Raw genomic sequence first — 24,104 nt, forward strand, 5'->3', positions numbered from 1 at the left:
GTGAAGGGTTATGCCAAACGCACGCTTGCCAAATAATGTTATTCTAAAACATGGACCTTCCACGATGACGTAGCGGTAACTCTGCCGTCTTGAGTAGATTCATAATGTGCAGTGGTTCGAATCCTACTTTAAACTATAGGGTCAGTCTTGATCAACTTATCTGAGCATTGGTGAACTTAATTATTAAATCTAAAGCAAGATGACCAAATAATCAATTTGAAGCAATGTAAAGATGTCCAAATAATGTTAAATCTTTGAAAATCAGGGATGACTGGCCAATGTTATTCAATTTAGAGGAGAGATGACCAGATAATCAATCAATTTCAGGGATGACCACACAAATATATTCAATTACAGAGGTGACCACACAATGATATTCAATTTAAAGCAAGAATGACCAGTGATACTCAATTTAGAGCAAATATGAGTGGACAATGTTATTCAATTTAGAGCAAACATGACCAGACGATGTTACTCAATTTAGAGCAACAATGGGAAGGCAATGCCACCCAACTTCGAGCAAGGATGACTAAACAATGTTATTCAATTTAGAGAAAAATGACCAGATAAGTTAATCGGTTTAAAGCCAGGATGACCAGACAATGTTATTCAAATTTAGGCAAGGATAACAAATTAATGTTACTTGTTTTGTAAGGGAGTCGAAGCAAATAATATTATGCATTTTGAATCAAGAATGGACAAATCATGACACTCAGTTTCAAGCAAGAACGAACAATGTTATGAATTGATTTGCTTTATTTTACTTCGCTTTTGTGCCACTTTTGGCTAATTGCGAAGATGGAGATGAGTGAAGACATGATAACATTGATGAATTGACACTCGCAAACATCCAATACCCACGCCGGGATTCGAACCCGGCACCACTGGCGTCGCAGCGCGATGTGCTAACCATTCCGCCACGGGGACCGGCGAACAATGTTATTCAATTTGGCACAACGACGACCACATAATGCATGATCAAAATAACTTCTTTAATTTCAATCTAATATGACCAACATATCTGGGTCATGGTTCAATCATTGCAAAGGTAAAACCTGGAGGCTTGGACTGGTGGCGGGGATAGATTCACAGCTCCTAGAAATGTTATAAGGGAAGTTCTGTGCAAGACGTTACCATCAGCAGGTCATTCGCACCATATTGGAAGTCGTTGCGTTTGTTTCATTCATAATCCTTGTAGTCCTAATTGACATCTCACGGTGTGTAGCGAGTACGGAATGGGGAAGCATACCGAGGGGTAGAGGAGGGGATGGGGGAATTTTGCGTGTGGTGTTTAACAAAGCATAAAAGATTGGATGTTTTACGTGCATTAATTACCCCAAGCACGTCGTTACGGAAATGTGTGCGAAATGTCCTCCGCATCAGAAGTTGCGAAGCTGTTCTGCTCCGTACGTGACTTGAAGAACTGACAGGGGCTTTTAAGCTGTTTGTAATTTATTATGTGCACGTCTGCCTTACACCGCGTTTCCTTTTGTTCTTGTGTTCTTGCACTGCCTTGCGAGTGGCCACTGCCCATACTGGTTACTATTGTCGGTATGTTCCATCTACATGTCTCTCTGCGTTTATTGTTTGTATAATTACTGCATGCAATGCTATAACTACAATTACAAGATTTTATTTCTTTCTTTTTGTGTGTGTGTGTCTCCTTAATTTTACTTGCAAATATGACAAAGAGCAGGAAAAAGAAAGTACAGGACCGGTAGGCATCAAATTCATGTTCCCCGAAGTGGATATCGTACAGTCACGGATAATTTTGAATTGAAGACTACAGGGGGAAAAGAAGGGAAGTTAGTAAATTGTCGAAAATGAGTTAACAGCAGATTCGTGTAGCTTCAATGATGTAGTTTATGTGGACTCAATGTCAGAACAATAGGGAGGCTAGTCACTGAGAAATTTAATCTTGAAGATTTCGCCTACAGTGGAAGAAGGAGGTAAGTCAGTTGAATACAGGGGGAAAGGGAGGCAAGTCATTTTACGAAAGTAACTTCACCGTCTGATGATGCATCTAACACACTACGATGTAGCATGTTCCACAATCGTGCGCGGGAAGATAAAAAACAGAAGGTTTGCGCCTCATCTGGAATCTAACGAATTTCTACCCCCTGCTAGAGCTTATGAGGGACTTCTACAAATATCAGACGAAAAGTTCCAAGATCTTCAGGACCTGAAAGTGTTCTGCACAAGAGAGGCTGCACAAGACAAACCTGCCACATGGATCTAAGGGGCAGAAACAATAAGGACTGCACTGCCTAAACCTGAAGAATGGAATTTGTGCACCACTTCATAATGATGTAAACTGTTACATTAAGAAAGTTTTTGTCATAACTTTTGTACTCTTCTTGAATCAATTTCTTTCATATTTCATTTTCATACAAAGAAATATACGCTTGCTTCATAATACATGTAATGAAGAACATACATCAATAAGGTTAACGATTATTTAGTTTCAAACTTTAAATTTGCTATTCTGTACAATTATGAAAAACTGACTTGCCTCCTTTCCCCCCTGTAGTCTTCAATTGTAAATATCATTTACTTTCAATGGGATAGTTACAACCCAGAAGTGTCCGTGACTCTACAAAGCGCTACACATTCCTATGTGAGACAGTGAAACTAACTCAAATCTTCAACTGAATTAAGTAAGAGTAAATGGTTATCGCCTCTTTTGACATCTAAATAGGCACTCCTCTTTCAAATGTCGTCTACAGCAGTGTTTCTCGGGACCGCATAAGATTCTCCAGAAATTTTCGACTTGCAGCCCAGGCTGGCAACCACCTGAAAAGATGGCCTTTTCGTTCGGGGTTCGCCAGCGATAAAAAGGAAATGCTCTGTCATCAGTGCTAGTGAGAAATCACAGCTGCTGGGAGGGGACTGTCACCCGTGCAGCCTCCAAGTTGGAATTACAATCGTAGGGCCGTTCTCGAGTAAGAGCCGGAAGGGTGAAACGAAGAGACTTGCAGCCCAAGCTGGCAACCAGCTGGTAAATAGTATTTCTTGGGTTTCCAACAATTGTTTTTATTTGTCAGCAATTCTATAGGCATAACAGAATACTCCCTATGATTATGTCATAACTTATTAATACGTCAGGGGTAAATATTAATTAACGTGTAAAGTTTAAAAGTTTGAGTAAAATTGTTGGGAAACAAAGAATTTACTTCCATGGCTCACGAAAGTTGAGAACCACTGGTCTAAATTTTTGCGACCGCTACAGCATTTAGGCCATTATTCTAACAGTAAACCTTAAATAAACCTAGTAGGAGACGGCAGAAATACATATCATCCCCCCTCCCCGCCCGGAGAAAAAGTAGTTCATCTGCCACCATAGTTAAGTTAATGACAAAAGGTATAAAATGGGGGCGCTATTGAGACGAGACGAAACTTGGCAGTTTCTCCACTTTACACAGGTTTGTCTCAACAAGTCTCCACGGATCTGACAGTGTTCTCGTTTCAATTTATACAAGGCTGTTTCGGCTGTATCTCTAGTATAACAGCTGAGAGGATAGACAATGGTTGAAATTAATTTGGATTTTTGTTTTACGTACAATTTATGGACAGACATGCCAATCGGGACTGGACCTACAGTGGGATCCGAACCATTATGTGCCTCGACCGGGTATCGAACCCGGAACCCCTTGGTTAAAATACGACGACGTTATCAATACGCTACAGGGGAGGCCAATGTTGGCTGAAATGAAGTGTGGTGGAAAATGTCACTCTCACACTGGGAAATTGTTACAAATTTGATATAACTCCTTGCTTTACATTAATCGCGACGTTAAGGCCGAACTGTACTCAACGTTTTGTTTCATTGCGATCTAGTCGCCGTAGCCAGCAGTTGCTGGAGTCCGAGCGTCCGTCGCATGGGAATGCACACTGGAAAACCCGTTCAATTCGAATGCGTCAAGTTAAAATTACAACTCTTTTTTCCGCTCTTCTACAAACCTAGCGGTAAAAGAGCGAAGAACATCCATATATGGCAAATGAATGGCCGTGGAAGGACGTCCGCGAGAAAAGCCCGAAGCCACGTGGAGAGGAGCTCGTGAAATGGACGAACCAAACAAGGGAATCTGTTACTCAGCGGACCGCTACAGCCGTAAGCCAACGTAAAGGTAGGAAGCAACATTTCATGCAGCGAGATAATGAGCGATGGATACGCGAGGCTGGAGCTGGAGGAAGTGCAATAAGGACACGTACGAATGGCACTTCGCGAACGGTTCTCGGGGATTCGTCCCTTTCGCCGTGATTCTTCATCCATCTCTCGCAGAGATTCTTCCTCTTCACGAGTGATTATTACAACTTTCCATGAACGGTTTCTGAGATTCTTCCATGAATGGTTCCCCGTTTTCTTTCTCGTTTCCATGAACGGTTCTCTTATTTCAGTCTCCCAACAGAGAATCACTCCACTTTATGTACAGATATGCTAATCGGGACGGAGTCTACAGTTTGAAACGAGATCCAAAACACTGTTTAATGTGCATCCACCGGGAATCATACGCTCGATTACAAGTCGACAGCGTTAACCACCACGCTAGCGGGGCGACCCTCCTCCCCTCGATGAACGGTTGCCCAGTGATTCTCTCATCCCTGGACGAACGGTTCCCAGTGATGTCCAATCCTTGGACGAACGGTTCCCAGTGATGCTACCATCTCTGGACAAACGGTTCGCAGTGATTCTACCATCTCTGGACGAACGGTTCGCAGTGATTCTACCATCTCTGGACGAACGGTTCGCAGTGATTCTACCATCTCTGGACGAACGGTTCGCAGTGATTCTACCATCTCTGGACGAACGGTTTCCAGTAATGCTACCATGTCTCGATGTAATATTCTCTGTAAATCTTACATATCGATTAACGGCTTTCAATGACTCTTTCATTTCGAAGATTCGTTTATCTAGCAGAGGACAATTTTACAATTCTAAAGAGTTTATTTAGTAAGATGTGGAGTTCGATGCGTTTCAGGGAATGCTAACATCAAAACTTTTAAGACCTCATGATATATGCTTCGGTATAACTAACTTTCCGGGGTTTCTTCATAACAATATTTATCCAAATCAGCCTTATCTAGGCAAGAGAGGATCAGTTAATCTTAACTTCATCCCCCGTTTTCGATGCAGGAAAAATAAGCCAGAGGCGATCTAAATGTCAGTGTAGCTAAGCCATTCACATGAAATGAATATCGTGTGGTGTGTTCCTCAATGTTTTGGTATTACCACACAAAATCTGTGATACTACGTTAGAGGAAACAAGGTTTTCTAAAGATCCGGCCTCCGTGGCAGTGTAAATTATACGAACAGATTATTTGAACAGTTACCTTAATTAACTGGTTCTCCAGTGAGGATTCGCGGGGGGAGGAGGGACGAACCGAGCTTCACACAGCAAGAACAGAAAGGAACGTGCAATTCTTCCAAGATGCAGCCAATTAACCCGGCCATCTTTTCAAAATGGCGGGTGTAATGTGGCGTGCCCAACCCTTTTTTTCGCTGATATGTGCAGGACGTGTGACGACTTCGCCAGCAAAACAAAACCCAACTTTCGAAAAGGAGATCCTCGCCGATAACGTCGGCGAAATTAATTTTAGAAAATCCCCCTCCTCCAGCGGCGGAAAAACAAGCATTTTTGTGACGGTTGACCAAGTTTGTTGAAAACCCAGCCACCTCGAATGACCACATTCTCCACTCCACGGCCTTGGACTTGGAAAGCGCAGGGAAGCGCTTGCGATGGTCCCCCCGGTTCGGCACATTCCTCATGGAACCGACGAGTTTTGCCATTGTTTACCTCCATGGAGAATAAAAATCAAGTTTTGCAGGAAAGAACAACTGTTCGAAACACAAACAATACGGTGTCCGGTGTCGCAGTTGATTTTGTCTACTCAGAACCGGTGAAAACACAAGATTACAAAACAAATCTGCAGAACGTCTCTTAATCATACCCATATCTCCAGCACGTATCAAACACTGGCTCATTTCATATCTAAGTTCTCAGCCACAGGCTTCGAATATAGATCATACGATTGACTCTCCCGAAATGTCAAGACATTCTTGGTTCCTAGAAAATGATGTCCCTTCATCAAGGTCATAACAATAATTTTCGACATTGACATAGACATCAAAAACATTAACAAGCGAATCACGAATAAATGATTTGCTGAACTAATATGTTACACATGCCTCATGCCTTCAAGCATAAATTTATATTGTAAATTTTAATATTCAAACGAAAAGACTGTTCTTCAATTTGAAGCTATATGTTATTCATTTTGAGGCAAGGACGACGAAAATAATGTTATTCATTTCGAGGCAAGAGTGATGTAATAATAAATCAATCAAATTTTGAGACAAGGATGACGTAATAATGTTATTCATTCTGAGACACGGGTGATGGAATAATGTTACTGACTTCGAGGTAAATGTGACGAGATGTTAAATTTGAAGCAAAGATGGCCAAATAATGATAAACGCGAAACATAGTTGTCACTAAGTTAACTTAATAAAAATAATTATGACATGGAAACTCCAGCTTCGTTCTGAAATCAAACAACGCACATTTGTATCATAATTTACGCCATAAACTAATTATCGGCAGCACAACCTGCCAGGAACACAGGATTATCTTCGAACATCCCACCTCACTCTGAAAGAGCTTTCTCAATGACACCACATACTTTGCAAGTCTCAATTTACGAAAAGCTTAGACGCTAATGACTACTTTTTTTCTCTCCCTTTTTACCGGGTGCAAATTTTCATAAGACAATGAGGTAGTGTTGGAAGCCAGTCTCCTCCTGCAGAGCATTCGCGTGAAAAGATGCGCGAAAAGTTCGCTCCCTTCGCCCAAACTCCTTCCACAGTTCCCATCTCGCTAATGTCATTTCGCCAGAAGTTTCGGTGCGCGCATACTTCCGTGCGGCCAGTTTCCACATTTAAGAGCAGCAGAATCATTAATCATGATTAAAAACAAAAGGATAAAAAAAAAGAGTGACGAACTGCGTCGAAGTTCCATCACTTTGGTTGTTGAACCAACTAATCTACATCCCCCTCCTTCCCGTTTCTTCCCCTACTGGTTATACAACCCGTATCTATAAGCTTCCGAAAGTTTCAGGCTCCTGTTCCCGCGACGACAGACAGATTTCCACATGTAACCGTGTCCTTTGATTTGTATCCCCTATCTCATTTCAAGAAGCAACCTTACTCTAATAATGTGCCTGCGTACTCTGCAATGTTCACAATAGAGCCACAATATTCGGATTTTAAATTATCCGATATTAGTTTCGGATGCAATGGATATTCCAGATATCCGAATATCCGGATAATCAGGACATTTCGGATATCAGAATATCCAATATCCGGATAAAATGTATCCGCATTTCGCCCTCCCTAGTTCACAATAACATCTCCCGCTAAAGCACCAAGACGGAGTAAAAAAATGTTGAACGAATAAGATAAGCTTTTTATATGATTCACGTCTTCATAAGTTGTAACGTGTATGTTGCAAGCATAAATTCAACAGACACACAATGCTGCTCTTCAATTTGAAACACGGATGATGAAATAATGATATTCGACGTGAGACAAGGCTCACGAAGTAATATTCTTCAAATTGAGGCAAGACTCACGAAGTAATGTTCTTCAAATTGAGGCAAGGCTCACGAAATAATGTTCTTCACTTTGAAGCAAGGCTTAGGAAATAATGTTTTTTGAATTGAGGCAAGGGTGATGAAATAATTACTTTTCCTTTTGACTTTTCTGCAATTTTAACATGACATTATTTTTCGCCGTGTTGTTCATTGGCTTCTAAAAAAAATAATAATCGCAGACTTATATTTCTGCATATTTCCATCGAGGCACGATATCTTTGAATTAAATCTGAAAAAAAAAAAAAAAACACTATAACTGCAACGCTCTTATATCCGGCGCGGGAACCGCCTTTATGGCAGTGCCCCTGTCTTGCCCCGTTTCCCTACAAAAGAACTCGCTGTCAAACAACCAATTAGACCTAGTGCTTGTGCAAGAAGCGACAACGTTAAAAATTACCCTCCCCAAATCAGCCAGTATGGAAACAGGGTTTTATCAAAATAACTGAGCTTTCATTGCTCACCGGTTGCTACGCCGTCCCGGGAATAAGTAGAAGCATATACAGTATAAAGTAGAATACAAACCACTCGACTCGTCGCCTTGTGATCAAAGGGCCCCGAGTTCGTTACCAGCAGGAAATACATAGCGGTTCGGGTCTCACTTTGAACTGTTCAACTGTTCAGTCCCGATTAGCCTATCTGTGCATAAATTGGACTTAAAAAACTCAAACAAACCACTCGAGCCTGGAAAAGAGTTCTCGATGCGTTAATAGTTAGGGAACTTCGGGAACACTACAGAAGAGGTCAATGCGTAAGCAGAGATCATTAGATTTAACTGATTACTATATATATTTCAGTCAACACAAACTGTATTTTCCTTTTCCTCTGTTATATATGTGCATCCAGAATCAAACCCCAGCACCCCTCCTCACATGGTCACGCATCACCTCAGCCGTGCTCTGGCAAAACCACCGGGAGATATCGCCCCTTCCACTTTTTTTTTTTTGCTTGATTTGAAACAAGTGCTTCAGTGCATTCAATTTCTCAACGAACCCCCTCTCTCCCTTTGGTTTCCTTAATTGCTCAAAGGATTTCTTTGCGTGTCTTCTGACCATATTTTTCCACTCAATGCACCGCTAGTGAATCTCCCCCTCCTGCGACCCTCCGCTCCCAGTTTTGCTACTAAATGATCATCGGGCGCAGTCGCACGTGGTGTCGATAATTACTTAATTGTGAGAGCTTTCCGCGGCCTTGTTACAGTGCAAATGCTCCCGTAAGGTCTCCAGCCATTAGGAGCTTGTGGGCGAGTTTACCTCACCAGAACCTCGAATCACAGACCAAAGTTCCCGGATAAATTACAGCCTGTTCCTTTGCTCCATGGAGGTTGATTATTTTCCGATCATCCCTGGACACTACTCATGCGGATATCGAGAGCGAGTCTATAATCTGATGCTCCGCCCACACAACGGTATGAGTCGAGGCGCATGCGTACACTGATACAGAAACATAATGCGAGTCTTTACCCGCTCCTGCGTAGGAGCGCTGACTAGCTTAACGAACTCTACCAGCTCTTTACACGTCAAGAATAAGTAGCGCATACAAAACCACTTGTTTCTTTTATCTTCCAAAAATAGTGTAAAGCTTGAAATTGGCGAAGAGTTACTTTGGACCTCCCTGAATCATATATAAAATGTCTCCATTTGCGAAATTAGATTCATTGATTGATTGATTGATTTATATTACGAATTGGCGTCAGAAAATTACGTCTGTCTGTGAGCATATGTAGTATAATCAAATAATTACTATAAAGAATTACTATAAAGATCAGAAACTGAATCTTTAATTCACAGGCATTCTCTCTCAAAATGATTTCTTAAAAGCTTCAGTAGTGCATTTTGTAAAACCGTCCTTGGTAATGTTTAGTTACATCGAATCAATCAGTTTCTCCGGATTACCCTTACCATCTGTTATCGTGGCAAATTTTAGGGTGGGTTCATTTACCATCGTCAATGTTGCACATCCGTTTAGGTTTACTCTATTGACCACAAAACTAAAGCCACTTCAATTGCCCAACCGTCTGTTCCCAAAGGACAAAGAAATTGTGTATCTCGAGTTGCCCTTTTGTCCACTTGATTCAATACTCTTCCGCCACTTCTTCTCTTCCTCTCTCTACTCCCTTCACAAGCGTGGACTTTGTTAGGATTCTCTGCTCTCTGTCGCCCAAGACCCATACCCCTCCCACAAACGTGTCAGCCTCACGGAAATTAAGAATCCATAGAGGAACAATATTAGACGCGGACGGTTCATGTTTGAGGTCTTCGGATCAGTTTCTCCTTCGCGGATCCCTTCCACCCCATCAATTACTTCCTCTGTGCGGTTCCGACTTTCGTCAAGAAGATAACTGACTTGGTTGAATCATGACTGGGACGCAGTGAATGTACAGACCAGTAAGAAGAACGTCGTGTTTAGCACAAGTGCAAAATTATAAACACCCGGAAAGTTTCCGTACAGTAACAGAGGAACTAAACTGTTAATTACTTAGTACCAACGTAAAAAAGGCTTCATGTGAACTTACCAACAAAGAGTTAAATTCAGATTCGATATCAGGGTTACAGCATCAACAAGCATATATAAAAAATCACGATCTGATCATCCCGACGTAGAGCCAGAAATCAGTGTATCCAGACAGTCGAGACATCAATCAGGGCATCCAGACGGTCCAAACAACCATAAGGGCATATAGGCGGTCGAGACAATGATCAGCGCATATAGGCAGTCGAGACAACCATCAGGACATCCAGACGGTCGAGACAACCATCAAGACATCCGGACGGTCGAGACAGCCATCAGGACATATAGGCGGTCGAGACAACCATCAGGACATCCAGACGGTCGAGCCAGAAAACAGGGCATCCAGACGGTCGAGCCAGAAATCAGGGCATCCAGACGGTCGAGCCAGAAATCAGGACATACAGACGGTCGAGTCAGAAATCAGGGCAACAAGACGGTCTAACCAGCAAGTAGGACATCAAGACGGTCTAACCAGCAAGTAGGACATCAAGACGGTCGAACCAGCAAGTAGGGCATCAAGACGGTCGAGCCAGCAATCAGGGCATCAAGACGGTCCGAGCCAGCAATCAGGGCATCAAGACGGTCGAGCCAGCAATCAGGGCATCAAGACGGTCGAGCCAGCAATCAGGATATCCAAACGGTCGAGACAATAGTCACCGAATTCAGACGGTCTTACCAGAAATAAGGATATCCAGACAGTCGAGACAGCAATGAGAAAATCCAGACGGTCCGAGATGGCTATCAAAGCATCCATACTTCTGTCACAGCCAGGGACATATCCAGCATCCGACATAGGGATCAGGCACATATCAGACCTTAAACCGGTTCCTCATTGATTCTCTCACTCGTAACAGGGAGCATTAACATCATGCGAAGTTGAAAGAACTTTCTCGCAATTCGAGAGGACTGCAATGCTCATTCTTGAATATTCATTTAAACGAACTGACTGTGCCTGTTGCGATATCCATCTACTGTCGTATAACGAACATGTTTTAATATTGTTCCAGAATCCTTTTATGTACACTTTGCCACTTTTAGTGCCATATTAATTTATGGTTTCTTTTCTTTATTTTCCCGTATGTTATCGACTTTGTGAATATCGGGGCTTTTGTGTTTATTTAGAGCTTATTTTCTTATTATTGCCCTTTATGTTTTTATTATTGCCCTTTATGTTTTTATTATGTATTTCTCCCGAGATAATTGTAATCTTATGATCCTAAAGCATACAGTCCACCTAAAGTTTTTTTTGTCTTTCGTATCAATCACGCGGATTCCAAATTTGGAAAGAGCAAATAAATCATATTCGAATCCATCAGAGAACTCTTGTCGATATCTTCGTACAGAATGCACTGACGTTCGGAAGGAATCAATGAGCTTCATTGTAAGTTCGACGCTTCGTGAGGAAACGATTCTGTGCTTAAGTCACAGAAAAAAAAAACAGTCCCGCCCGTATTCTATGCATAAACTAAATTTTGTGTATTTTCTAATTAGTGTCAGTTTCCCCTTTATTGAGATGATTTAACTCATTCAGTCAGTGCGCCCAGCTGTTTTTTTTTTTTTTTTTTTAATGGCCTTTTGAACTTCCCACTGAACCAATGACTCCATCCAGAGCATACCAGCACTGCAGGGGAAAAAAAGGCCCTCCTCCGGTTTCTCTGGAGCGTTTGGCCATCCAGGAAGACCAGGAGCAAGGTCGAGGAGAACCGGACAGGGTGCAGGTTTTGCCTGTGGTACGAGGCCTTGTTTTTACTTTCACCGCTCGACTGGTCGGCTTGCAATCAAGTTTCCATTTCTGGACAACTGGCCCCGAGGCCTTCCGAGCATTCCTCCAGAGAATCTGACCTTTCGCTCAGCAATTACGCCTCGTGGCGGCGTCTGCTTCGTAGTGTGAATGCGTTTCAATGTCGAGCGTTTGCTGAATGAACCCAGTGGAGGTGTGAATTGCAGAGATTTCTATACTCTTGCTTCTATTTGTACACTACATCCTTACAAACAGATGAAGAGCGGCAAGGGCTAAACAATGGTACTTGATGATAAACGCCCGAAACTTTTATTTGCATGGTACTAAATGATGTAAGCATGAAATGTTCATTCAGACGATGATGAACGTCAAACTTTCAGTGACATGGTAACCGATGATCAAGGCATGAAACTTTCATTTATACGGTGATGATATACAAATAAAGCTTTCATTCATACGGTGATGATAAACGAATAAAACTTTCATCCATACGGTGATGATAAACGGTACGAAATTTTCATCCATACGGTGATTATAAACGGTTGAAATTTTCATCCATACGGTGATTATAAACGGTTTGAAACTTTCATCCATATGGTGATCATAAACGGTACGAAACTTTCATCCATACGGTGATGATAAACGTAAGCAACTTTCATCCATAAGGTGATGATAAACGTACGTAACTTTCATCCATACGGTGATGATAAACGGTATTAAACTTTCATTAATACGGTGATGATAAACGGTATTAAACTTCCATCCATACGGTGATGATAAACGTATGCAACTTTCATCCATACGGTGATGATAAACGCTGTTACAAAAATAGTTGATGATGAATTAGAAGCTTATACGAGCTCGTAACACACATCATGATATGATCCCGGATGCATTTCAATTGTTGCCTGGAATCTTCTATTGTTCTCAGTGAGAACATCTCGTGGTGCATTAAGATATTCTGCTTCAGAACCATGGCTCCTAGATTCAAATTCCTCTGCATGGAATATCCGCTAAAAGTAGAAAGTTATGGGAGCAAACAACTGATATGGGGATATATACAAAGCGGAATAACATCGAAAGGAACAATCAATGTCTCGCAAGTTTTGATTTACATAGTGTGTAGCACTTTACACCGTAGGACTTTTAACCAGAAGAATAGGGGAGTCAGACCAAGTCTCCGTAACAAGAACATTAGTCTTCTACAATGATTGATTGATTCATTAGTTTGCATTGTTTTACTTCGCTTTTCTGCCACTTCTGGCTATTTGCGAAGATGAAAATGAGTGATGATATGATGAAATTGACAAAGGGACGATCACAAATAACACTCACGCCTGGATTCAACGCGGGGACCCCGGTGTCGTAGCGCGGTGTGCTAACCACTCCGCTACGGAGGTCGGCCCTCTTCTGCAAATAACAGTCTAAATTAGCCTGCACAGCAGTTCAAGATTATCTGATCTCAAAAGAGGCCCAAAAAGAAACTACTGTGACGGAAAAACCGTGGAAACTGCTCTCGAGGGTGGTGCGTGTTTCACCCTTCCCCCTCTCGTCCGCTGCGCTGTTCCGGGGCGAGGAGAACCGTGTTTCGCGTGACACGTGATCACAGGCGGAGCGAGGACCCACCTGTTGCTCTCCTCGGTCTGAGACCTGCACCCCCACCCCTCTCTTTGCCAACTGCCAATTTGCATGGGCGAAATAAAAGCAGGCTATCGATTCGCAGGAGGATTCTCGCAAAACGCCGGGAAGTAAAGGGGCTCGGATTCCGATGTGTTTGGAAACGCGGACTCGTTGAGCGGATCACTGAACGCGTACAGTAATTACATTGGAACGGAATGGATGGATGTTGTAGCAACGAGTTAAGGACAACAGTGAGGCAATGAAAGGCACTGAGCGACGAGAGTGGACAAGGTTTGATTGATTTCTTCTATTTTACTTCGCTTTTCTGCCTGCTAATCGCGAAGATGATGATGAGTGATGATATTATTTAATTGACACTCACTGATTAGCACAGTGCGCTTCGACGCAAGGGGTCCCGGGTTCGGGTACTACTTATTCAAACATACAAGCCGCCTGATTTTCTTTCTTTTTCGTATCGATTGTTTCGAAACTCGAGAAGAAATCGAGATATTACTCTTCGTGAGCGTGACGAGAACGAGAATGAAGTGTGAATATCGAGACAGGTACTTGAAACTAGAGACCAACACGAGATTCGGACATGTTTTTCCAGCTGGATACGAGGCCCAAGAACATCTCCATTCGTGAGATGAGACTGAAAATCCTCGCCTCGGCACAATCCCTACCGAAGACTTTTGTCATAAGTGTATGTCGAAAAAATGTCAATTTTATAGCACACCGACGGAATATCATTTGAATACTATCAGTGTTGAGTGAAATTGATAACAAGAGGTTTTACTCGAAACACAAAACTATCTCCCCACTCTTTACATCAGATTTGATCGCATCTTTTCCTGTTCTGACATATCTTATCTCTTGTATGCTACTTAATGCGAATACTTCATATCCAACGTTTGTGCTAAAGCTCCCGTCATGGAGAAATATATACTGCTGCTAAACAGGAACAGTGGCTGAAAGGGAATATTCATTAAAAAGGCTTAATTAAGTCCAATTATGTAAATTATCCGTGCCAGCTATAGTTATCTACACACTAAATAATATGCGACTGAGTTGCCACCAAAAGTGTGTTCACAGAACACTCCTTATGGAGTTAATACGGAATTGGCGTTGTATAACACCATTTTTGGTGTTTTGTTACACCATTTGACGTCACACCACACCAAGTATGGAGGCACTTAATACGCGATTAGATGTAGTGCTACACCAATATCGGTGTTACCCCACTTTTGGTGGGAACTCAGTTGCATATCTTGTAGAGTGCAGAAGACCGTGCAAGCTTGTTGTAATACAGGGTGTTAAAAAACTCACAACCTCAACGTTCAGCGTTTATAACATGAAAACTTCTACGATTTAAGATACTTGCATCGATAACTCTGCATTATTACGACAGCGTTGTTTTTTATTGCCTGTTCTCTTCATACAGAAAGCTCTAGAAATTAATAACTGGCACCAGTATATTTCAAAGTTGTGTGTCACGTTACGGTAGGCCTATAACATGTGCATTACTTCATGGATTCATCGTTTTAGGGGCATATAATCATGGTTGGCAACACTAGCAGGTCAGAATATTGACCAACTTCCCGCATGTGGATCTGTGTGGAGTTTTCAGTAGATGGCTACTTAGGGGCAACCATGAAAAGATAAAGGCGGGCAGAGCGTGGAACTGAACACACCACCTATTGTTTGAGTTTTAGTCCACTTTGTGCAGAGATAGGCTAATCGGGAATGGAGCTCAGTTTCCCGTGGAACCAGAATCACTGTGTTCCTCCTCCAGGTATATAACCTGTGACCCATTTAGGTCAACAGTGACAGTGACAATTATGAATGACGAATCGAAATGGAAAAAAATACAGCCACGAAAATATTAACCACTTCACTACAAAGGTAGGTCTAACGTCAAATAAACGATCACGTGAGTCTATCTACGCGTGTGTGTCGGCAGTCCAAATAACGGGTCTATCGATATCTTTGGTTTCCATGTTAGAATCCCATTTTTTAAAACTGTTAGCTTGATTTCGTTTCGCTTATCTGCCCCACATGCCGGACTAAAAGAACCCATGTCAAATTTTGTACCATCTTGAAAAAATAGAACCGCTGCACATACGTGTGTCAGTCACAATTCTATGGCAATGCACGCGTATAACGGACCCAATATTGGTGTCGCACACTTACAAAGAGACACAAAGAGAAAGTGAGAGAAAGAGAGAGAGAGAGAGAGCGCGAAAACAAAGAAAGTGAGAATAAGAGAAGTCGGAGAGAAGTGAAACAGAGGAAGAAGATAAAGGGAAATAAGAGAGAAAAGCACACAGAGAGGGAGGGAGGAACAGAAGACACGGGACGAAAACGAGAAGACGGTGAAAGAAAGGGAGAGAAAGAAAAGACACAGAGAAAGATAGAGAGAACGCAAGATAGGGCGAAAGGTCTGGGAAAATAGAGAAGAAGACAGTGGAATAGAAAGGAAAAAGATGGGGATGGAGGGAAGATAAAGAGGTGAAAGAAAGAGAAGACAAGACGGAGGTGAAATGTCAGAGAGAAAGAGCGAGAAGACAGAGGCAGAGATAAAGAAGTGGAGAGAAAATGAAGACAGAGGGAGGAAAAAAGATAAGACAAGGCGAAAAAGTGAAAGGGAGAAAGAAGTCAAGACAAAAAATCAGAGAAGACAGAGGATAAGTATGAAAGAAAACATGGAGGCGGTGAGAGAGAGGCCAAAAGCTGCTTTACTTTGGAAGAAGGGGGAAGTCCGCCGCTTACTTGGCAACCCTGTAGTCCACCGTGACTTCTTCTCTCCCCCCCCCCTTCCTATTCTTCATGATAACAGTGTGATGACCTACACGGGAGGCTCGTCCGATAACAACATTATAGGGTCCACTTAAAGTCCCGAAGCACACATAACCAACCACACACCTCACACGTGAGAAGGCCGAGATAACGAGTTACAACTGCCGAGAACGGACGCCCATTACTCAAGAACTTCAGAGCGCGTATGCAGGCAGGCAGAGTTCGAAACGTGGGCGGGCTGCAGCGTTCTTGTACAAGAGTTTTGTTTGACGAATCAATCAATGTTCGTTCGAAATCTGCTTCGATTTGCAATGAACGTCTCAAAGTACAAGCAAGTTTTCACGATTCGCCCTTTGCCTATTTCCGCGTCATTTTTGGCTTCTTATCACTTACTCATTCTCAGGTCTACTGAAATTGCGAACAACGTTCATTTCTACGTATGGGAGTCCCTTAATTATCTCGCTCTTTCTTTAGGGCTTCTTAAATACGTATCTCACTCATCATTCATTGGGAGGAATTCTTGAATAAATTCATCCATTGCTCATTTTGGCTACCTGAATAAATCACCACCAATCTTCAGACTACCTGCACACACTCCACCACCACCACTCCTTTATGCTACATTTTCCAATGTAACCCCTTTGGGGCACGTGAATAATTTCCACTACCACCACCCCTTTGGGTTTTTTTAATAATTTCCACTACTTCCTTGGCGTACTTGAATAATTTCCACTACCACTCCATTGGGGTTCTTGAATAATTCCCACCATTCCCTTGGGCTACTTGAATAATTTCCTCTACCACTCCCTTCGGCTACTTGAATAATTTCCATTATCACTCCTTTGGGGTACTTCAATAATTTCCACTACCACTCCTTTGGGGTTCTTGAATAATATCCACGATTCCATGGGCTACTTGAATAATTTCCTCTACCATTCCCTTCGGGCACTTGAATAATTTCCATTATCACACATTCGAGTACTTGAATAATTTCTACTACCACTCCCTGGGCCTACTTGAATAATTTCCACTACCACTCCTTTAGTGCTCTAGAATAATTCCCACTATTCCCTTGGGCTACTTGAATAATTTTCTCTACCATCCCCTTCGGCTACTTGAATAATTTCCGTTATCACTCCTTCAGGGTTCTTGAATAATTCCCACCATTTCCTTGGGGTACTTGAATAATTTCCTCTACCAGTCCCTTCGGCTACTTGAATAGTTTCTATTATCACTCCTTTGGGGTACTTTAATCATATCCACTACCACTCCTTTTGGGTTCTTGAATAATTTCCACGATTCTATGGGCTACTTGAATAGTTTCTATTATCACTCCTTTGGGGTATTTTTAATCATTTCCACCACTCCCTTGGCCTACTTGAATAATTTCCATTACCACTACTTTAGGGTTCTTGAATAATTTCCACGATTCCATGGGCTACTTGAATAATTTCCTCTACCACTCCCTTCGGCCACTTGAATAATTTCCATTATCACTCCTTTGGGGTACTTTAATCATTTCCACCACTCCCTTGGCCTACTTGAATAATTTCCATTACCACTCTTTTAGGTTTCTTGAATAATTTCCACGATTCCATGGGCTACTTGAATAATTTCCTCTACCACTCCCTTCGGCCACTTGAATAATTTCCATTATCACTCCTTTGGGGTACTTTAATCATTTCCACCACTCCCTTGGCCTACTTGAATAATTTCCATTACCACTCTTTTAGGTTTCTTGAATAATTTCCACGATTCCATGGGCTACTTGAATAATTTCCTCTACCACTCCCTCGGGGTACTTGAATCAATCTTCACCGCCATTCATTTAATGCTACCTGACACACACACACGCGTATTCACAACACTTCCCTCATAATCAAGGTTCTATTCTCAATAGTACACATTTCAGTGGTGACTGGATAATCTGTGGGTATAAAGTGGATTTCAAACGATCTTTTTACAAACCCATTTTCTCCTGTGGGCTACTACTGAACGCTGTCCACAAATCATTGCCACTTAACTCCTTTCACTTTCCTCGATACTCAAGACTAGTCTCTGCACAATTTCTTACTATTGACCTGGGTATTAAGTTTTTCGCACCATCCATTAGCACTACTCTCTCCGATCGACATTGCTGATTAGTTGCTGAGAGATCGACCGAACTTTTCTACTTTTGCTGTCTAATATGTTCTCTCTATCAGCTGGTTAAAACAATTATGGGTGTTATATTATTTTGTAAAGGTACTGTATGCTTCTATGCTGAAGCGACATATAGCCAACTTATGCGGATATTTTCACTGTTACTACTGGTAAAGGTAAAATGCCTCGTCCATCATGTTCTTGTATTGTAATCCAGGTGTCCCGGATTCTAGTATATCCGGCGAAGGCACAAAGTGGCTCACATCCCCCACAAGGTAAATACAATGCGTTCAGTTTGGCTCGGGGCCGAGATAGCTCGTGACTGCAGACGGCGAGGCATGGCGCAGATCCCGGCATTTTCGTCCCGTAACAACCCGCTCGCTTATTTTTGAGCACATATCTTTAGAATGCACACAATTATATTTTGTGTAATGAGTACTAACCTGCAGTGTTGTAAGAGTTGTTCAAAGTGGTGGCCTACTGCATTCACACTTTCCAGGAATCATTTGTAGAAGTTTTGATTGACATATTTGTTCTGTTTGTTTGAAATTCACTCTACCAGTTGCCACCAGTTGGGCACCACTTTGAACAACTCTTATAACACAGGTTATAGAGCGACCACAAGGAAAAAACCTTGGACGAAAAGTCCCCGCGCTGCTTTCCCTTCCTCCGTTCCGCTTGGGCCATAAGGAAGCATGGTCCACTCTCGCCCCCCCCCCCCTCCTCGGTGTCGCGGGTCTGCGCAGGTGTTTTTGCTTGTGGTTCCACTATAGTACTCGTTATTCAATACAAATGTAATTCTCTGCATGCTCAAGACATGTGCGTAAAAATAAGCGAGATGTTACGGATCGAATATGCCGGGATCTGCGCCATACCTCGCCGTCTGCAGTCACACGCTATCTCGGCCCCGAGCAAAACTGAACGCACTGTATAACCCCATGCATATTGCAACATGACGTGATGGCATATGGGGCGAGGGTGGGTGGAAACATTCACTCTCGGTTCTTTGTAATCAGCACCATGCTCCAACCACCTTTTTCAAAAGTACTCATTTATCAGAGGCTGGGCGAATTCCAGAGCCACCATGCAGGGGTATTGTGCTGGAAAAAATCTAACCATAGATCCCCTAACCCGGGCCTCCCGCGTGGCAGTCAGACGCCCTGCTGGCTGGACCTCCGCGACTCTAACGTTACTACCGAGTGAAATGAATTAATATTGGTATAAGGGAAGAAGAAATTGAAGAAGGTGGCAGTAAACATTCAGTTAGGCTTGTCGACACGAGAAAGGTAAAAAAGAAAAGAGGAAAAACTCGACACCGCAAAGAAACGTCCAGACGGAAACTGGAGGAGTTCGAGGAGTGTCTTTTGTTTTCCTTTGGTTCTTCTGGTTGTTACATGGAGTCGACTCCCACTTGAGTCGCAGATTCCTCGAGTCCCTCCGACATTCTCTTGGTCATCCCGGCCTCGCCTTGGCAACCACCAAGGCTCCCGCTCTCGCGTTTCTATGGTGATCCGGAGCGTAGATGTGTTTGTTCTTTTCCGCCGGTCCGGGAGGGAAGGAAAGGAAGAGACTCACTCATCCTCACCCATTGAGAGAGCGTCGATACTCTCGGAAGGGCAACGGGAGAACTCCTCCAATCCTCTCCCTCTCTCTCTCTCTCTCCCAAACAGTCTTCGCGTAGTTGTCCACAAGACCGTGCTGCTCCTTCGCCTGATGAAAAGTCCGTCTCGCTCGCGTTGCTTCATTTACCTTTGCAGGGCCCTTCCACTTCTGTTCAAGTGGTCGTAGGCATCGGCTCTTCGGTTTCTTCAAAAGGGAATCGGGCGCCAATCGATCTACTCGCGGATGCCGCTCCATCCACATCGTCACGGGCTGGATAACCACTTCGATCAAGATAACCGTCCCAGAGGAGCCTGTCTCTTTATTTTGCGTCCCTCCAATCGCGACAAGGATGAATGATGATTACACGAAAGTGAAGGCAGACCTCGGCGGTTATCACATCCGGCTACGATGCCACGGGTCCCAGGTTCGAATCCCGTCCTGGGCATAGGAGTTCTTTGTAAGATTCCCTTAATCACTTTCATCAACTCATTCTCATCTTCGCAATTAGTCAAAAGTGGCAGAAAAGCGAAGTAAAATGAACCAAACAAACGAAACGAAGAAACACGAACCCGGAACCATCGACGGTGAGGCCATGAGTCGACAACTAGACCACCCAGGCGACAGAAGCCTTCTCAAATGACTCAAAGGCGGGATGAAAAAGATCTCAACGGGATCCAAGAAAAATTGTAGGTTCACAATCCTTTAGAAGGATATACGCATGTGTTAGATACCCAAGGTCTGTCAACACCAACGGAGAATAGCATATTTGCATGTGAAACATGCTCGAAAACAAGTTTTAGTGCTAAAACTAGTTATTCAGTGGCGAAGATAAGCACAACGGTATTGGAAAATCTGTTCCGATCCGAGGAAAGGAAAACGTTGAAAAAAGGACCCTTTTATCTAGTGGATTTAGTGAAACGCTGTATAGCTGGACATAGACGCAGAAAAGTTGTAGCGGTACTCTACAGCTAGATCCCAATCGAATTGACTTTTGTTATTTAGCATTGCTTTTCTGGATGATGATAATAAAATTAGTGAAGGGAGATTCTCAAAGAACACCCATGCCCCGGCGGGGATTTGAACCCGGACTCCTTGCGTCGTAGCTCGCTGTGCTAACCACTCCACCACGGAGGTCGGCTAGAGCGGAATCGAGAAGCACGTCTGATCCTCATCGGTAATGGGCACTGGTAGACGAGCTCTTCACTCACAATGTGCCTATATTACCAACTACAAGATAAAACCTTCATCCTTCCTTCTTCATTGAAAGCATCATTTGTCCTCCACTATTGTAAATTTTGTCCACTCTTGCTTTCACGGTATGTTTTCCTTATCTTCAGCCTCTCAAGACGCCTGCCACGGTTATTAAGACGGTCAACATCATCCGAGGAGCCAGAGAGAGCCTCGACACCTTCCCTATGACAGACGCATGCCTTTATTAGTAACGTGCCGTTGAGTTGCACTTACGCATCGCTCCATTGCCTGCGGGAGCTGCCAACAAAAGGGATTTGTTGACTAGCGCCTCCTCTTGTTACAGCGTTGAAAGCCAAAAAGGAATGTCTTCGTCCACGGGAGGAGTCGTGCACGATTCCTGAACCGCAAGTGTGTCTCGTTTCATCCTTACCATTTCCAAATTATTCTGCAAAATTCACGGTCAGTAACGTACTAAGACTGACAACACTGTTACACGAGAGAGATCGAAAATGCAACAGCAATGAGAAGACAGAATCGTCACGAACGGGATGACAGTTCAGGACTGTAACAATGCATTCTATACATTGCAATTAATACATGTGTTGATATCGTTCTCTGCAAGTCCAGAAGACTGTTGCCGATTACAACAATCAGGGCAATAGTATGTCAACCTCAGCAGTAAATACACTCTGTGGTAAAAACGCTACCGCCAAACAGGTCAACTCTTTTTTTAACAATTACCATCATTTTGATTCATTGTTGAGAAACTAATTTCAAATTTAATAGTCCAAATGATAACAATTTAGCTTTAGTGAAATAAACCTGCTTCTGATCGTACGTCCAACTGTGGAAAATAGCGTTGCGCTTCAGCAAATAAAGGATATAAAAACTGGAAGTAAAAATCTTGTAATACACATTCAACTTGGAGCTAAATTATGTAGTTGTACACACTGTTATTCAGCTTGGAGTTAAATTATATATAGTTGTACACATTCTTATTCAATTTGGAGCTAAATTATGTAGGTTCGTTTCGTAGAAATTTTTAATTGGGTATGTGGGGCTGCACAGATTCTTATCTATTTTGGAACCGAATGATATATGCACTTGTACAGACTCTTATTCAACTTGGAGCTAAATTATGCACGGCCCTAGATCAGTCATTAAACGAAGTCTTCATTGTGAGATATAAAAATGTAAGTATACAAATCTATAACTACACAAGCTTGCTGGGAAACTGAATTTGTTAATTGCACAATTACAACCGCTGCCATCAAACCAGCAGGTTCAAAGTGATCCCAGCAAGATAACAGCTGGGGTACCTGGCTCAGCAGCCTACTATAATCACCAAATGATCCGGCCAATTCATGGACATCAAATAAAGCACGACAAAATATTTAATCAACAGGATCGGGGAGTAAAAAGCGATTGAGATTCTCCGCCACGTCAATCAAGCCCTTTCTTACCCCGATATGATTCACGGAGGGTTGCTGGGGAAAGCAACGAGAAGAACCCAGAAGAACGAAGATGATTGCAAGCTCCATCCGGAGGGCTTACGGTAACGCGCTTTAATTTTCCCACATTCAAGGAAGCACTTCCGTCTGGAGGGGGAAGGGGGGCACCGACAATTAGCTTCTCTTCTTAGGAGAAGGGGACACGGCGAATTAAAAAGGATGATATAAGAGAAAACCTGCAGGAAGGCTTGCGTGACGTAATCTATTCTTTGTCCCCTTCCCGACTTGGAAGTTCATCCTGACGTAATTCATCTCTAGCCCTCGCGGATGAAGGATGCAGCGGTAAAGTGTACCCAAAATGTTTAACTACACATCGGGAAGAAAATAATGCAAGGCTTAGTTTATCCAACTGCACGTCCGATTTAGTTTAGTAATCAGTACAATTAAACTAAACCTCAAGTTTCAATGTCGCCTACAAAGAACTGATATAAACATTGGCGTAGCCAGACATGGGCTACAGGGGCCCGGTCCCCAGCCGAAATTTTGCAAATTACACTACTCTACAGTTGACTTTTTACAAAATCAAAAGTAAGCAGTTCTTTTTAGATTTCGTGGTACTGAATTCCAAATTTACATTCATTTCTGTTCATTGCTTCATGTTAAACAGCAAGATTTTAAGTGAAAGTACACGCAAATGTTGTATTTACGTCCTACATGGAAGTTCCTTACTTTTAGTAATCCCAGTCATACCGAAAAACATCAATCCTTTTTATTGGATGAAATTTTATGCAAAACACATTTTTCATGCATCTTAAGTCACGAGATAAAGCAATGTTGTATTTAAGTGATTTTTTTTAGCGTTTCTCGTAAATCACCACATGTGGCACATACTCTGTGAAGAACACCACAAGATATTTCGATTACATTCTAGTAACAAAAGAAGCGTTTTATGAATAGAATAGTTACAATTGATACACACTCCATGCGCAACAGCAAAACCAGGGCCTGCCAGAGCGGTTTTTCCATTGGTTGACGCGTGGTCAGCGGACCGAGTCCCGCATCACCGTTGTTTTTCTGGCTTTCGAGACCGGAGCCCGCTACTACTTCTTTTCGGGAATCGAGCCCGGGACGGTTAGCACCAAAGGGGAGAGCGCTAACCATTTGGCTACTGATATACATGGTAGAACTAAAATAACAACTAGAAATGTACTTTATCACTATTTCCACTAATATTTTTCATTAAAATTTGGATCTCCAACCCAGGAAAACAAACGGCTATGCCCGTATAGTAAAATAATTTTGATTTGATGGAAATTTTTATGCATTTTACGTTACTAAAGTTTCCAACGAGTGAAGCCTGATTTACTGATTTTACTTCGAGCTTCTACCTCTTTTAGCTAATC

The 24,104-nt window shown here is 42.5% G+C and overlaps 1 protein-coding gene across 1 annotated transcript in view; it reads right to left on the bottom strand.

Moving 5' to 3' along the window:
• The window catches only part of foxo (forkhead box, sub-group O), a 508,267-nt gene that overhangs the window by 338,054 nt on the left and 146,109 nt on the right, over window positions 1–24,104 (bottom strand). The window lies entirely within an intron of this gene.

The sequence above is a fragment of the Lepisma saccharinum genome, chromosome 6 (genome assembly GCF_977018435.1).
Source record: "Lepisma saccharinum chromosome 6, izLepSacc3.1, whole genome shotgun sequence".
Lineage (NCBI taxonomy): Eukaryota > Metazoa > Arthropoda > Insecta > Zygentoma > Lepismatidae > Lepisma > Lepisma saccharinum.